This window comes from Chrysemys picta, chromosome 15 (genome assembly GCF_011386835.1).
Source record: "Chrysemys picta bellii isolate R12L10 chromosome 15, ASM1138683v2, whole genome shotgun sequence".
Lineage (NCBI taxonomy): Eukaryota > Metazoa > Chordata > Testudines > Emydidae > Chrysemys > Chrysemys picta.
Window position 1 is genome coordinate 10,953,352 of NC_088805.1, and position 16,984 is coordinate 10,970,335.

The following is a 16,984-nucleotide window of genomic DNA, read 5'->3' on the forward strand; positions in this document are numbered from 1 at the left end:
GGTCTGGCAGAGAAGCTTGAGGAGGTGACGCCGCTCCTGGGGTGGGGCTGGACTTTCTGGCTACGACATCTCTTTGCCCGGTAGGACGGCATGTAGCATCGAGATCCTGGGCTGCGGAGTGCGATCCCGTTGGAGCAGCCTTCCTCCGGTTAGCAGGGTGATCAGTAGCTTCGGGGTCCTGGGTCGAGGAGGTGTTTCCTTCGGGAGCCTCCCTCTCTGGAGCAGCAGTCAGCATCCTGGTCCTGGGTCGTCGTGGTGGGGGCTTCTCTGGTAGCAGCCTTCTCCAGAGCAGCAGGGTGAAGGGCAGCTTCTGGGTCCTAGGTAGAGGTTCTCCGTGGGTCGTCCTCCTCCTCCTCCTGAAGAAGTGGTGAGGAGATGTTGCTCCTAGCTGTGAGATCCCGAAGAGCCGTCCTCGTGGCGCCAGGCCTCCCTGCAGAGGTAGCCCCAGGGGTTTTCTATATATTCAATGTCCTGAGAGAATAATGGGGCCTCTTACACTTGACCTATCTTAGGGCCTCAGAATGTCATCATCTGGCCCTGGCAGGGGTGGGCCAAACCTACTGACCCTCCGAGCTGCATACAACAATCTTCAGACATTCGAGAGCTGGGACGCGCCTCCTGGGGCTCAGGGCTTCAGTCTCGTGTGACATGCCTCCCTGGACTCGGGTCTTCAGAGCCTCCTCCCTGCTGGGCAGAAGCCAGAGGCAATATGAGAGGAGGGTGCATGGGGGTGTCCCCCACTAATTTTTTGCCAGAGTTTGCTATTTGCTGGCTCTGCTTGGTCACATGGTGTCACTGGACCCCTTCCCTGTGGCTCTCAACTTTCCTAGATGCCTCTAGGCTCAGCACATGGTCCCGCAAACAAACAGACCACACTGTGTGGGGAGTCAGGTTTGTAGAAATTTTGGTGGTGCCCAGAGACTGCCCCCCCCCACCTTCCTAAGGCTCAGGGAGTTTAGTGGGGGGGGGAGAGGGGAGAAAGTGGTCTGGGGTGCAGGCCCTGGGCTGGGGCAGGAGATTGGAGTGCAGGAGAGGTGAGAGACTGGGCTCTGGGAGGGAGTTTAGGTGCAGGCTCAGGGAAGGAGCTCAGGTGCTGGGTGCAGGCTCTGGGCTGGGGCAGGGTGTGGGCTCTGGGCTGGGGTTGGGGTGCAGGTTCCAGGAGGGAGTTTGGGTGCAGGCTCTGGGCCCCCTCCCTGCGCGGCAGCTTCTGGAGCAGGAAAGCTGGGGGCTGCGCCTTGGGTAGAGGCAGCAGCAAACAGCTGGGAGCTGCAGGGAGAGCTGCTGCGTTTGCTGCTGCCTCTCTCCAAGGAACTGAAGCAGAGGCCCGGTCCTGCAGCTCCCAACTGTTTGCTGGTGTTTCCCCCTGCAGAGCTAAAACCTAGGAGCTGAAGGGAGGGGCTGTGGGCCTCAAGCTGTTTAGGGGGAAGGGGGAGGGCTAAATCTTAACTTGTGCCCGCCCTCTCTCAACAGGCACCAGTCTCCTCCAGCAGAAGCCCCTAGCCCCACCACCCTGCCGCAGGGCAGAAGCCTTGAGCTCTCCCCCAGTCTGGTAGGTGGAGAATGGTGGTGGGGGGGGGGGGTGAATGGGGAGCTCCAGGAGCCGCACTGTAACTGTAGAAGAGCCCCATGTGGTTTAGTCCCCCCGGATCGTGCTTGCACATTTTCTTGTATCTGTTTTGGGGCAAGAGTTAACAGTGACTGAGTAAGTCACAGGAAGTGGGAGGGGGTGCAGGCAGAGCGCAGCGCTTACCTGGGGTTCCTGGGCTGTGGGGGCTCCACATGCTGCTACCCCCAGGCACTGCCCCCACACCTCACTACTGGCCACAGGGGCACTTGGGGTGGGAGCAGCACGCGTGGACAGACCCACCCTGCCCCGGGGCCATAGGGAGACGCTGGCAGCCACGTGGAGCAAGCAGGCAGGAAGCCGCTCAGCTCTGCTGTGCTGCTGGTGGTGGGTGCGGGCCCTGGGCCGTTTTAAATCGCGTGCGGGTGGGGGAGAACCCAGGGGTGGAAGACGGGGCCAAGGGAGAGACCCAGCCTCAAACAGTGCTGGAGTTGGGCCCTGGGCAGAGGTGAAAGTGAGCCAATATGGGCCGGTACGAAACCAGTAAGAAGCCGGTACCAGCCTGTACGTACACAGCCCACATTAAAGCGCTGCCACAGCAGTGCTTCAACGTTGCGGCCCCTTCCCCGTCGGCAGCACTGCCGGTACGGCCCCTTTAATGTCCCTGCCCACTTTGCCTCCCACCGCACCCGGCTGCCAACGGGGGTGAGATGTAGGAGGGGCAAAGGGAGCAATTGCCCTGGTCCCAGCCGTTTAAAACAGGGCCGGCTGCAGGCACCAGCACTCTCTCAATGCCTGCCCAACGATTACCATTCTCTCTCTTTCACCTATAGAGCTTGTCGTCTGTGTGTCCGCGGTGTTTTCCTCGAAATTAATTAGCGGTCCTGGGCGAGACAGAGGATAGAGAAGCGAACACTAAGAGAGAGAGAGGTGTCAGCTTTTCCTGCAGCATTTTTCTAGGCAATCTGCCCTAAGCATTCGGTGCATGGAAAGTGGCAGGCACCAGTCTCCTCCAGCACAAGCCCCTAGCGCCACTACCCCTGCATAGCTCCACCACCTGGTTCAAAGGTGACGGGTGCTAAAGGGATCAAAGTCTCCTTAAGAAGCTCTCAAGTTGCGGAGCAGAGCACTCCTGTTCTCTAGCGCTTCTGGTCACTTAGGAGCGGGCTTTTTAAAGGCTGCTAGGCTCAGCACATGGTCCCTCAAACAGACCATGCTATCAGGGGTGGCAGGCCACCCCCCCCAATCTCTGTCCCCCACCTGCCTAAGGCTCTGGGAGGGAGTTTGAGTTGGGGGAGGTGGTCTGGGGTGCAGGCCCTGGGACAAACCCACCCTGCCCAGGGACCACAGGGAGATGCTGGCAGCCACGTGGAGCAAGCAGGCAGGAAGCCGCTCAGCTCTGCTGCGCTGCTGGTGGGTGGGGGCCTAACAGTGAGGTCATGTATAGCGTCCCCCTTGGCTGGCGATAGCTGGAAGGGCCAGCACGCTCAGTCGTATAGTGGTTTTCTTAAGTGTTCGTGGGTTTTCTTCTTTTGATGTGTATAGGTACAATTGTGTATTTTAGTGCACATGCTGCTTTGCGCTTCATGCGCTATCCATGCGCTATCCATGCTTCACATGACTGAGTTTGCAGGTGATCGTCTTATGGACGTGGGTCGAGCGGTAAATATCAGTAACTATCACAGAGTCCTAACGAAAGGATAAATAGAGGGTTTTGAGAGAAGCGAAGGAAGATCTATCGATCTATCAATTAATTGAAATATTCTGAGAACTTGATGAGCAAGTGATTTCAAACTATGTGCATCTATGATTTGTAGGCTATTAAAGCCTAGAATAGTTATTTTTTCTTGAATATAGGCTAGATTTTCTCACTCTCTCAATGCCTGCCCAAGGATTACCATTCTCTCTCTTTCACGTACATCGCTTGTTGTCAGTGTGTATCCGCGGTGTTTTCCTCAAAATTAATTAGCGGTCCTGGGTGAGATAGACAAGCATAGACAAGCGAACAGAGGGGGGGGGGGGGGCAGCTTTTCCTGCAGCATTTTTCTAGGCAATCTGCCCTAAGCATTCGGTGCATGGAAAGTGGCAGGCACCAGTCTCCTCTATCAGAAGCCCCTAGCCCCACTACCCTGCCGCAGGGCAGAAGCCTTGAGCTCCCCCCCAGTCTGGTAGGTGGAGAATGGTGGTGGTGGGGGGGTGAACAGGGAGCTCCAGGAGCCGCACTGTAACTGTAGAAGAGCCCTATGAGGTTTAGTCACCCCGGATAGCGCTTGCACATTTTCTTGTATCTGTTTTGCTTCCCCGTCGGCAGCCCTGCCTGTACGGCCCCTTTTACATCCCTGCCCCCTTTGCCTCCCCCTGCACCCAGCTGCCAACGGCGGTGAGGGGAAAAGGGAGCAGCTGCCCTGGTCCCGGCTGTTTAAAACAGGGCCGGCTGCAGGCACCAGCACTCTCTCACTGCCTGCCCAACGATTACCATTCTCTCTCTTTCACGTACATCGCTTGTTGTCAGTGTGTATCCGCGGTGTTTTCCTCAAAATTAATTAGCGGTCCTGGGTGAGATAGACAAGCATAGACAAGCGAACAGGGGGGGGGGGGGGGCAGCTTTTCTTGCAGCATTTTTCTAGGCAATCTGCCCTAAGCATTCGGTGCATGGAAAGTGGCAGGCACCAGTCTCCTCCAGCACAAGCCCCTAGCGCCACTATCCTGCCGCAGGGCCGAACCCCTGAGCTCCCCCCAGTCTGGTAGGTGGAGAATGGGGGCAGAACTCCAGGAGCCGCACTAACTGTAGAAGAGCCCCATGCGGTGTGGCCAGCCGGGATAGCGCTTGCACACGTTTTCTTGTCTCTGTTTTGCTGCGAGAGTTAACAGGGACGGAGTACGTCACAGGAAGTGGGTGGGTTTATGCAATGTAGGAGTACACAGCAGCAGCCAGGGAAAGCAGCGAGAGGAACCCAAGTAACCAGACTGAAAGATTTCTCGGTCTTTAAGCAGAATTGTGTGTGGAGTTCTTGCTTTGAATTATTACATTGGAGTCATTTGGGGGAGTGATTGTCCCTTAAGCGTTTCCTAGTTGTCCAACTCTCCTTGATGGCATTTGGTCCCTGTCTCGGAGCTCTTCGTGGTGACGTAGAAAGCTGTGGCGGAGGTAGGGCTGTCTCGTTTTGCAGCATATGTTTATCGCTTCTCGGCCTTTTGGCTAAGATCAAGTGTAGTATCTGTTCTTATCAGTTTAATATCTGATACGTCCTCTATCTGAGGACTATATATTAAATGGATTTTTGGAACAGGGAGATGGAATAGGAGCTTGCTCCATCCACTCCACGCATCGACCTGGTATTGCAGTACCTCCAGGAACGGTGCACCTCCCCTCGGGGAGACTATTGTGGTGAAAAAAATAGAATCTATTGAATGTGTTACACCAATACTGACTTGGACTCCGAATATATTCTAGAAGTGGCATACTAGAGATCACTTCTTTGCTGATGTGTGTATGTACTTTGTGAACCTTGTAACGGATACCTGTAATCTCTCTCAACTCAAGCCTGACCCCAGATGTCTAGTACCTTCCTTCTTAACTTGTGTACTTGATTTCAATGCCCCTCTGCCACGTACATTGGCCAAACTGGACAGTCTCTACGCAAAGGAATAAATGAACACAAATCAGACATCAAGAATTGTAACATTCAAAACCAGTAGGAGAGCACTTCAATCTCCCTGGACACTCAAACAGACTTCAAAGTGACCATTCTTCAACCAACAAACCCTTCACACACAGACTTCACTCCAAATGCTCTCTGTATGTGTGTGTATATATATATGTTCCATTCTATATGCGTCCGAAGAAGTGGGCTGTAGTCCACGAAAGCTTATGCTCTAATAAATTTGTTAGTCTCTAAGGTGCCACAAGTACTCCTGTACTTCCTTTCCCTCTGTTGATACGTTAGCACTGACCCCAAACTTGGTAAAGCAACCCCATCTTTTCATGTGCTGTCTTTTTCACTCCAGGCATGTGATGAAGTGATAATACTTGTATTCAACAACAGTGTGAATTAGATAGATTTGGTTATATTCTTCTCCCCTCCCAGCATATGTTGCATGGATCTCCATTTGTGAGATCATGTGAAGGCACAAGGTGTCCTTCTGCTCCCAGAGGTCCCCGATCCTGTTCCCCCCCTCCCCTCCCAAAACCTACTGTAAATTCTAAATCATTATATTTTACTTCTCATTTTTAGGATGTGGCTTGGGATAGGCCACTTAATGGGGGTGGGTGCTTGCAGAGTGAAGATTAAGCTCATTCACAGGAGCTTTGTGATGGAATGTACATTATCTAGTGTTTATGGCAGGCTTTACCGCTGAAGTGCTGCTCAGTACTCTGCTATTAAACTCTGTTTTTGTGGGGATCGATTTACCCCCGTCAGGCACTCAGCGAGAGAGTTGCTTCTCCCGCCCTTGCAGTTATTAATTTTTCCACCAAGCTTTGAAATCTGAACCAGCAGGTGGCACCACAGTTCCACAGCCAACCCTAGAGAGAGGAAAGTGAAGTCCTGCTCTGCAGACCGAGCAGAGCAGGCTATTGGGACCCACAGGACGTGCAGTCGAGGGGCTCGTCTGACTGGCATCATAGCTATAAGCATAGTAGCTATTCCAGCGTAACTCCCCCACGGAGACGCTATTCCAGATAGAAGCAACTTGGTTCCCCAAAGTTACTACTCTGCTTTGATGAAAATCATCATCTTCCATCTCAGGTTTTCCATGTACTGCCCACGGATGGTATCCTCCAGGGTCCTCTCCAGCATAATTCTCGCTCTCAGAGTGATGATGCTGTCGTCTCTTCCAAATACGGCTCCCCCCTGGGTACCTGGCGGCATCTTGGCTAGAAGGGGCCATGGCGATTCGCTTCCTGATGATGTCACGCACAGCACTCGCCACAAAGTTCCTCACTGTAGCATCCAGGCACATCGAAAGATGGAAGGCGCAAGTGGATCGCCGCAGCGTCAGCCAGATCACCCCCTTCGAGGGATGTTGCTGCCTCCCTGCTGTTAGATGGAATGTACTGTTTCAATTACCTATTAATAAGATGTTTTTAAAATACTGAAATGAATCACTGACTTTGAACTGAAATTCAAAATGGAATACATGAACTCTAACTTTGAACTCCATCTTTGAGAGGGGACTTATTTACTACACAGACTCTAGCTTAAACCAGTCAGAACCGGTTTTTCCCGCCAAGTCCAACCCTCAGTGTTCCATCACCTCAGAACTCTCCCCGCCAAAAAGGCTTTATAAGGTCTTGTTCAGCGCCTGCGCGGGGCTGTCCATTCCAGCGACAGTTCGTACACGGTCGGGTCTTCGCAGAGCTTCAGAGCCGAGATCGAAGAACAACATCTATCCCGTAGTGTGTTTGAGGAAGAGGAGTCCTGTCATCGTCATTCCTATATCCTGCATCTCCTGGTGTCCCTCATCCCAGAGGGTCTCCTCGCCCGCGACGAGAACCATCAGTCGTCTGGACTCCCCAGTGTTCCTTCTCAAGGACTCTAAATCAGTCCAAGAGTTGTAGGTCCTGGGCATCACGCCTGTACGTGACATCTGCTGCATCAGAGCAATAGGAGAAAGGTTTCCGTGTTGGGGTATTGTTTATTGTTTTGTAGAATCCCATGGAAGGGTGTATGGGCCTGAGCTCCAAGCTCTCAGAGTCAGTCACTGATCCACTATTTTACTGATTTATGGTTTTGCTGTTTCACTGTGTTATTCTTGTATTTCTCCCCAGCATTCTCCCTAGTTTTTCTGTACCTTTTATCCCTAATTCACTTACCTTTATTTGCACCGTATTATCTTGTCTTTTCTTTATTTTATTATATTTTATGGGTAGCTAAATCCACCGATGACAGACATGGAAGGGAGCCGAGTCTGCAGGGGCTTCTGAGAAAAGGGGCTTTCCCTGTTATATCTTCCCTCTACCATCTCTCTAGTATTTCCTTTGAAGCGTTACCTTCTTCCCCTCGAGGTAACGGTGCCTATGCGTGATGTACACCAGCTCATTACTGGCCCGCCGGGGAGGTACATCCTCTTCTTTGCCAGCTGCCTTATGGAGCGGTCTGCCTTGTTGAGTGGTACCTTTGCCACAGCAGTTAGCACCAGGCAACCAGGATCTGTGTTTTTTCCAGGAGTCGTCGTACCAAATGCCTTCCTTTCCTGGGGCTATATTTTGTGTCTTTAGCAGTCTGTTACTATTTCCTGTAGCGTAAAGTGCTCTTCCAGACCCTCTTCATGGCTGAGCTGGGGCAGGGGCAAAATGCATCCCAAACGCTGTGCATCATTCTGGACTACACGGTCAAACACAGCCATGGAGTAGGAGAAGAGTCTCTCGGGTGGGATGGCACAGTAGGATGAGGGCCCATCGAGGATCTTCCTCATAGCCTTAGGACAGTTTGACCATTATTGCTTCTGGATCCTGGAATCTGCTGCCGGAACTTGGGTGTTTCCTCTCCCGGCTTCCCGGCTGTAGTTATAGCTAGACGCAGGGGTTCTGTGAGAAGTCGCTGTGTTCCCTGGATTTCCATTCTTTCCTCATGGAATTTCTGCAGACAGGTCTTCAGTGAGCCTGTTTACAAGGCGGTCAAAGTCATTGAAGGATTCTGTCTTTCATCCCACTCAACTCCCTCAGAGCTACAACAGGAAGAGACGGTCCAACAACTTACTGCATGGCTTGCCATGTTATAGCAGTCTGCCACCCGCCCATAAGCCAGGTAATCATCCATGCTGCATTCAGTGCAAGAAACTGGATAGCCCCCCAATCTGTTGCTGGATTTGTGCCTGCATTCTCTTTTTACTCCTGCAGCTCTTTCCTTTCTTGTTTTGTTTGTATCAGGGTTTTTTTTTTTTCCATTGCCTTAAGTTTAAAGAACGTTAATGAAGTTTATCTACCCCCTCCTCTAATCTCCCTCAAATCTTTCCTGATCCCTAGCTCCTCTGGTGGCTTAGGAGCAGGCTTTTAAAAACTTGGTTCTCCCTGAGTAGCCCTAGCTCCTGGTTATATAGTTCATAACAGTTTAATCATCATTAAAAGTGTGAAGATACCAACGATAGACACATTCTGTAACTAGAATCTGAAAAGTATATAAAGATTCTGAAAATAGCCTCCACCCCCCGCCAAAACTAGCACAGTGCCCCCTCCACCCTCCCCAAACACACACCTCTTCAAAAGCACTCGCTGGCAAAAACAAGAGTCAGCGCCTGTGCTACGGCCAACAAGCTCACCCCAAGGGTCATGTAGTCGCTCCTCCTTCACCTGGAGAACTGCCTCCCAAACTCAGGTTAGCTCAGGGGTCTCAAACTCAAATGACCATGAGAGCCGCATGAGGATTAGTACATTGGCCCGAGGACCGCATTACTGACATCTCCCACCCCCACCCCTGCCGCCCTCGGCCCCACCCCCACTCCACCCCTTCCATGAGGCCCCACCCCTGCCCCGCCTCTTCCCTGCCCCCATTCCAACCCCTTCCCGGAAATACATACCATATGATGGGGGCTAATTTAGCTACAACAAGTCAGGGAAAAGATCTTGGAGTCATCGTGGATAGTTCTCTGAAAATGTCCATGCAGTGTGCAGAGCGGTCAAAAAAGCAAACAGGATGTTAGGAATCATTAAAAAGGGGATAGAGAATAAGACTGAGAATATATTATTGCACTTATATAAATCAATGGTACGCCCTCATCTCGAATACTGCGTACAGATGTGGTCTCCTCATCTCAAAAAAGATATACTGGCACTAGAAAAGGTTCAGAAAAGGGCAACTAAAATGATTAAGGGTTTGGAACGGGTCCCATATGAGGAGAGATTAAAGAGGCTAGGACTCTTCAGCTTGGAAAAGAGGAGACTAAGGGGGGATATGATAGAGGTATATAAAATCATGAGTGATGTGGAGAAAGTGGATAAGGAAAAGTTATTTACTTATTCCCATAATACAAGAACTAGGGGTCATCAAATGAAATTAATAGGCAGCAGGTTTAAAACAAATAAAAGGAAATTCTTCTTCACGCAGCGCACAGTCAACTTGTGGAATCCTTACCTGAGAAGGTTGTGAAGGCTAGGACTATAACAGAGTTTAAAAGAGAACTGGATAAATTCATGGTGGTTAAGTCCATTAATGGCTATTAGCCAGGACGGGTAAGGAATGGTGTCCCTAGCCTCTGTCGGTCAGAGGATGGAGATGGATGGCAGGAGAGAGATCACTTGTTCATTGCCTGTTAGGTTCACTCCCTCTGGGGCACCTGACATTGGCCACTGTCGGTAGACAGGATACTAGGCTACATGGACCTTTGGTCTGACCCGGTACGGTCTTTCTTATGTTCTTAAATCCCCACCCCAACTCTGCCCCCAGGGGGTGCAGGAGAGGTGTGGGGTGCTGCAGGGGGTCAGGGTGCAGGAAGTCGGGGTACAGGAGGGCTGCGACATGGGGCTCAGGGCAGTGGGTTAGGATGCAGCAGGGGTGCGGGGTTCAGGGCAGGGGGTCGGGGCGTAGCAGGGGGGCAGGGTGAGGCAGGAGGTTCAGGGCAGGGGTGCGGCCTAGGGCTCAGGGCAGTGGGTTGGGATGCAGGAGGGGCGTGTGGAGAGGCAGGGGATCAGGGTGCAGGAGGGGTTCGGGGGCAGGATCTGGCCCAGTGCCTACCGGGGGCAGGGCAGGCTCCCTGCCTGCCTGCCCTGCCCCGCCCCGCGCTGTTCCGGGATAAGGCTGGAACGTGAGGAAGGGGGGCGGAGGGGCTGTGTGTTAATGTTGCTTCAGGCAGCGCCTCCAGCAGCTCCCATTGGCCGTGGTTCCCCGTTCCCGGCCAATGGGAGCTGCTGGAGGCGCTGCCTCAAGCAACAGGAACGCACAGCCCCTCTGCCTCCCCCCCCCCACCTTATGTTCTAGCCTCTTCCCGGAGCCCTGAACCCACCGAACCTAACTGAACCCCACCACGTGAGGGTCACCCCATCCCCATTACCCAGCCCGCTTACTTATACCCATGACTGTCTGTACTTTCTGTATGAGAGATGGACCCTCACCGCTTGTCGGCTGTATCTTGATCCCGCCCACTGTTTACCCCCGCATTGGGGACATTGCAGTCTGTATATAATGTGTGCTGCCCAACACCAAAATACTAGCATCCCCCTCTACTCTGTATGTTACCCCCAATGACCAATAACTGACTTTTCAAACTATGTATCATCTATTTTTAATCATTATCTAATAAACGTTTAAATCTGTTCTTATCAGTTTCATCATTTTTTTTTATTTGATAAACTGCTACACTGATGCAATATATCTGCTGCTCTAAAAAAGAGCTAATGGGATGCATCCCGCTGCCCCTAAAACACAGCCCAAAACGCTGGCCACTGCCCCAGCACGTCACAGGCTCCCGGCCGTTGCCCCCCAGTTCTTCCCTGAGTGCTCCTCAGACCGCTGCCCGAAAAAGACCCTCGGGGTCTCAGAGCCACGGCGGACCAGTAGCTGCAGAGGAAAGAGCAAGGGTGGGAAGAACCCCACCTTGGGATGCTGCCACAGAAAGCTCCCACATACCGGGACATCACGGAGAGGAGGAACATCCACCCCACTCTCCAGCCGCAGAGGGGGCGCCCCGCCATTCTCCTGCCAACCACCAGCGGCTGCAGCCACCGGGAGTCTGCCCTGCTGCCCTCCTGCGGCCGGGGAAGCCTCGTGCTGATGACCAGCAGCAGGGAGCCTGCCCCACCCCGCGCCTACCACAGGAGCATCGCGGACCGATAGCCTGCAGCTGCAGTAGCTGAGAGACTGCCCCCCTGCGCCCCTAACGCCGGAAAACCCTGCTGCCGCCCAGCTGCTGCTCCCCGCGCCGGGGGACTGCCCCCTCGGGTCCCAGCCGCCTGGGAGACCAGCCATCGCTCAACTGCTGCTCCTGATGCCAGGTAAGTGCCCCACTGAGCCCCAGCACCTACCCACACAAGGGGGCTCTCCCACAGCCCCCCCACCGCCCACACCACCGGGGGATGCCTGCCCCGCCCCCCGGCTGCCACTACCGATCCCCGCGGCACGCCGCAGCCACCGTTGCTCCAGCCGCCGGGGGACTCCTGCTCCGCTCCCCAGCTGCCGCAGCCCAGGGAGCCCCACCATGTGCCCCAGTCGCGGCTGCCTTGGCCACCGGGGATCTCCTGCTCCACGCTGCTGACGCCTATGCAGCCAGGGGATCCCCACCACCTGCCCCAGCCACTGCTGCCCGAGCCACCGGGGACGTCTCACCCCGCGCTCCAGCCACCACCACTCACGGTGCCCAAGGAGCTCCCTGATGCGACTCAACCCGCTGGCTGCTACAGAACCTGAGAGACCTGCCCATCCCTCACCTGACACTGCAGCTGCTGAGTGACTCCCCCGCTGCCCACCAGCCGCTCCAGCCACCGGGGGACCCCCCAATCACTCCCCTGCTTCAGCAACCGCCGGGGACCCCCTCCACGCTCATGCTGACGAGGGACCCACCCATCGCCCCACAGCAGCTGCAACTACTGAAAGGTCCCCCGATGCCTCCCAGCTGCCAAGGGAACTCTGCCCTACGCCCCAGCCGCCACGAGACATCTCCCCTGTTCTCCTAAGGTCCCTGGACACGCCCCCTGCTCCCAGCAGCTCCAGCCGTCACAAGACTGCTCCCCTGTCCTCCAGCAGGGACCAGGCACACCCCCTGCTCTCCAGCAGTCCCCGCCGCTGAGACACGACCCCCCCGACCCCCAGCGGGACACCCTCACTGGAGAAACCTCTACTACCACTGGGACCCCCGCTCCACAGGGGACTGACGATAACATCTACCTGAAATACCCACTTGCCGCTGGTGCGCTCATCTGCCCCATCTGCTTGCCGCCCCGACGTTTCCATAGAATCATAGAATATCAGGGTTGGAAGGGACCTCAAGAGGTCATCTAGTCCAACCCCCTGCTCAAAGCAGGACCAATTCCCAACTAAATTATCACAGCCAGGGCTTTGTCAAGCCGGGCCTTAAAAACCTCCAAGGAAGGAGACTCCACCGCCTCCCTAGGTAACACATTCCAGTGTTTCACCACCCTCCTAGTGAAATAGTTTTTCCTAATATCCAACCTGGACCTCCCCCACTGCAACTTGAGACCATTGCTCCTTGTTCTGTCATCTGCCACCACTGAGAACAGCCGAGCTCCATCCTCTTTGGAACCCCCCTTTCAGGTAGTTGAAGGCTGCTATCAAATCCCCCCTCATTCTTCTCTTCTGGAGACTAAACAATCCCAGTTCCCTCAGCCTCTCCTCATAAGTCATGTGCTCCAGACCCCTAATCATTTTTGTTGCCCTCCGTTGGACTCTTTCCAATTTTTCCACATCCTTCTTGTAGTGTGGGGCCCAAAACTGGACACAGTACTCCAGATGAGGCCTCACCAATGTCGAATAAAGGGGAACGATCACATTCCTCGACCTGCTGGCAATGCCCCTACTTATACAGCCCAAAATGCCGTTAGCCTTCTTGGCAACAAGAGCACACTGTTGACTCATATCCAGCTTCTCGTCCATTGTGACCCCTAGGTCCTTTTCTGCAGAACTGCTACCTAGCCATTCGGTCCCTAGTCTGTAGCAGTGCCTGCGATTCTTCCGTCCTAAGTGCAGGACTCTGCACTTGTCCTTGTTGAACCTCATCAGGTTTTTTTTGGCCCAATCCTCTAATTTGTCTAGGTCCTCTGTGTCCGATCCCTACCCTCTAGTGTATCTACCACGCCTCCTAGTTTAGTGTCATCTGCAAACTTGCTGAGAGTGCAGTCCACACCATCCTCCAGATCATTAATAAAGATATTAAACAAAACCGGCCCCAGGACCGACCCTTGGGGCACTTTGCTTGAAACCGGCTGCCAACTAGACATGGAGCCGTTGAGCACTATCCGTTGAGCCCGACGATCTAGCCAGCTTTCTATCCACCTTACAGTCCATTCATCCAGCCCATACTTCTTTAACTTGGCGGCAAGAATACTGTGGGAGACCGTATCAAAAGCTTTGCTAAAGTCAAGGAATAACACATCCACTGCTTTCCCCTCATCCACAGAGCCAGTTATCTCCTCATAGAAGGCAATTAGGTTAGTCAGGCACGACTTCCCCTTCGTGAATCCATGCTGACTGTTCCTGATCACTTTCCTCTCCTCTAAATGTTTCATAATTGATTCCTTGAGGACCTGCTCCATGATTTTTCCAGGGACTGAGGTGAGGCTGACTGGCCTGTAGCTCCCTGGATCCTCCTCCTTCCCTTTTTTAAAGATGGGCACTACATTAGCCTTTTTCCAGTCATCTGGGACCTCCCCCGATCGCCATGAGTTTTCAAAAATAATGGCTAATGGCTCTGCAATCTCACCCGCCAACTCCTTTAGCACCCTCGGATGCAGCGCATCCGGCCCCATGGACTTGTGCACGTCCAGTTTTTCTAAATAGTCCCGAACCACTTCTTTCTCCACAGAGGGCTGGTCACCTTCTCCCCATACTGTGCTGCCCAGTGCAGCAGTCTGGGAACTGACCTTGTTCGTGAAGACAGAGGCAAAAAACAAAATCATTGAGTACATTAGCTTTTTCCACATCCTCGGTCACTAGGTTGCCTCCCTCATTCAGTAAGGGGCCCACACTTTCCTTGATTTTCTTCTTCTTGCTAACATACCTGAAGAAACCCTTCTTGTTACTCTTAACATCTCTTGCTAACTGCAACTCCAAGTGTGATTTGGCCTTCCTGATTTCACTCCTGCATGCCTGAGCAATATTTTTATACTCCTCCCTGGTCATTTGTCCAATCTTCCACTTCTTGTAAGCTTCTTTTTTCGTTTAAGATCAACAAGGATTTCACTGTTTAGCCAAGCTGGTCGCCTGCCATATTTACTATTCTTTCTACACATCGGGATGGTTTGTTCCTGCAACCGCAATAAGGATTCTTTAAAATACAGCCAGCTCTCCTGGACCCCTTTGCCCTTCATGTTATTCTCCCAGGGGATCCTGCCCATCTGTTCCCTGAGGGAGTCAAAGTCTGCTTTTCTGAAGTCCAGGGTCCGTATTCTGCTGCTCTCCTTTCTTCCTTGTGTAAGGATCCTGAACTCGACCATCTCATGGTCACTGCCTCCCAGGTTCCCATCCACTTTTGCTTCCCCTACTAATTCTTCCCTGTTTGTGAGCAGCAGGTCAAGAAAAGCTCTGCCCCTAGTTGGTTCCTCCAGCACTTGCACCAGGAAATTGTCCCCTACACGTTCCAAAAACTTCCTGGATTGTCTGTGCACCGCTGTATTGCTCTCCCAGCAGATATCAGGGTGATTAAAGTCTCCCATGAGAACCAGGGCCTGCGACCTAGCAACTTCTGCTAGTTGCCGGAAGAAAGCCTCGTCCACCTCATCCCCCTGGTCTGGTGGCCTATAGCAGACTCCAACCACGACATCACCCTTGTTGCTCACACTTCTCAACTTTATCCAGAGACTCAGGTTTTTCTGCAGTTTCATACCGGAGCTCTGAGCAGTCATACTGCTCTCTTACATACAACGCAACTCCCCCACCTTTTCTGCCCTGCCTGTCCTTCCTGAACAGTTTATATCCATCCATGACAGTACTCCAGTCATGTGAGTTATCCCACCAAGTCTCTGTTATTCCAATCACATCATAGTTCCCTGACTGTGCCAGGACTTCCAGTTCTCCCTGCTTGTTTCCCAGGCTTCTTGCATTTGTGTATAGGCACTTAAGGTAACTCATCGATCATCCCTCTTTCTCAGCATGAGCCAGGAGTCCTCCCCTCTTGCGCTCTCCTGCTTGTGCTTCCTCCCAGGATCCCATTTCCCCACTTACCTCAGGGCTTTGGTCTCCTTCCCCCGGTGAACCTAGTTTAAAGCCCTCCTCACTAGGTTAGCCAGCCTGCTGGCAAAGATGCTCTTCCCTCTCTTCGTTAGGTGGAGCCCGTCTCTGCCTAGCACTCCTCCTTCTTGGAACACCATCCCATGGTCGAAGAATCCAAAGCCTTCTCTTCGACACCACCTGCGTAGCCATTCATTGACTTCCACGATTCGACCGTCTCTACCCCGGTCTTTTCCTTGCACAGGGAGGATGAACGAGAACACCACTTGCGCCTCAAACTCCTTTATCCTTCTTCCCAGAGCAACGTAGTCTGCAGTGATCCGCTCAAGGTCATTCTTGGCAGTATCATTGGTGCCCACGTGGAGAAGCAGGAAGGGGTAGCGATCCGAGGGCTTGATGAGTCTCGGCAGTCTCTCCGTCACATCGTGTATCCTAGCTCCTGGCAAGCAGCAGACCTCAGTTTTCCCGGTCGGGGCAGCAGATAGATGACTCAGTCCCCCTGAGGAGGGAGTCCCCGACCACCCTCCTCCTCCTCTTGGGAGTGGTGGTCGTGGAACCCCCATCCCTAGGACAGTGCATCTTTTGCCTTCCAATCGGTGGAGTCTCCTTCTGCTCCCTTCCCTCAGATGGGTCATCTAGTCCACTCTCCGCATTGGTACCTGTAGATACTCGTTTCTCCAGCCCTCGAACCTTCTCTTCCAATATGGAGACCAGCTTGCACTTTGTACAGACAAAGTCGCTTCTGTCCTGTGGAAGAAAGACAAACATGGCACAACCTGTGCAGGTTACAACAGCTGATCGCTCACCTTCCATATCACCATCCTCTTAAGAACTTCCTCACCTGTTGCAGGAACTACTCAAAGAAACCTACAGATGAAAGCCTCAGTGAGCTCTCCCTAGGCGAACTCCCAGGCAAACTCCCGCTGTTAGCCTCTGCTGTTTGCCGCTCCTCGGAGGGGTCACCAGGCACCTGAAGAGGTGCCACAACAAATCCACCGCCTTCAGCTGTGCCCTCTGCAGCCTGCCCTTCGAGTCCCAGAAGAGATGTAAGGCGCACCAGGCCAGCTGCAAGTAAGCCCGCACAGCAGCAACAACTCTGATTCCGGCCTCCTGCCCTCCTATGCCCCGGCCCGCTGCTCCTGCGCCGCAAGGAATCAGGGCACCCCCTCCAGCCGCTACCCTAAACCCCACTCCAGTCCCCGAACTGGTAGACCAGGGCCCCACCTTCGAGACGACGCCTCCCGCAGCGGGAAACGTCGACCGAGCCCCTGCCAGCAGGAGACCTGTCACATCCTCCCAGGTCGCCCGGAAGCTCTCTGAGCTGAGACGTCTGTGTCCTCCCGACGCCCAACCAGCGCGACCCCATCCCAAGAAGGGTCAGCGCCCCGCCACGCGTGGCCGCCCGAAATCCTGCCTCCAGCGGAACCGACGCCGGCCCTCAGGCCACCCTACGAACACCAACCACAGGAAGAGCCAACGCGACTCCTCAGCCTGCACGGCGAACCCCACCCGCTGAGGCTACGGGGTCCACCCCCCAGATCGCTCTGTAAACTTCCACTGTCAGAGGAGTCAACGCCACAACCAG

At 53.6% G+C, this 16,984-nt stretch overlaps 1 non-coding gene across 1 annotated transcript; it reads left to right on the top strand.

Annotated features, from left to right (window-relative positions):
• The first annotated feature begins 4,743 nt into the window (after positions 1-4,743).
• On the top strand, positions 4,744-4,934 carry LOC135975884 (U2 spliceosomal RNA). Its single transcript, XR_010592955.1, has one exon. It is a non-coding gene; the product is annotated as a U2 spliceosomal RNA (small nuclear RNA).
• The last annotated feature ends 12,050 nt before the right edge of the window (positions 4,935-16,984 follow it).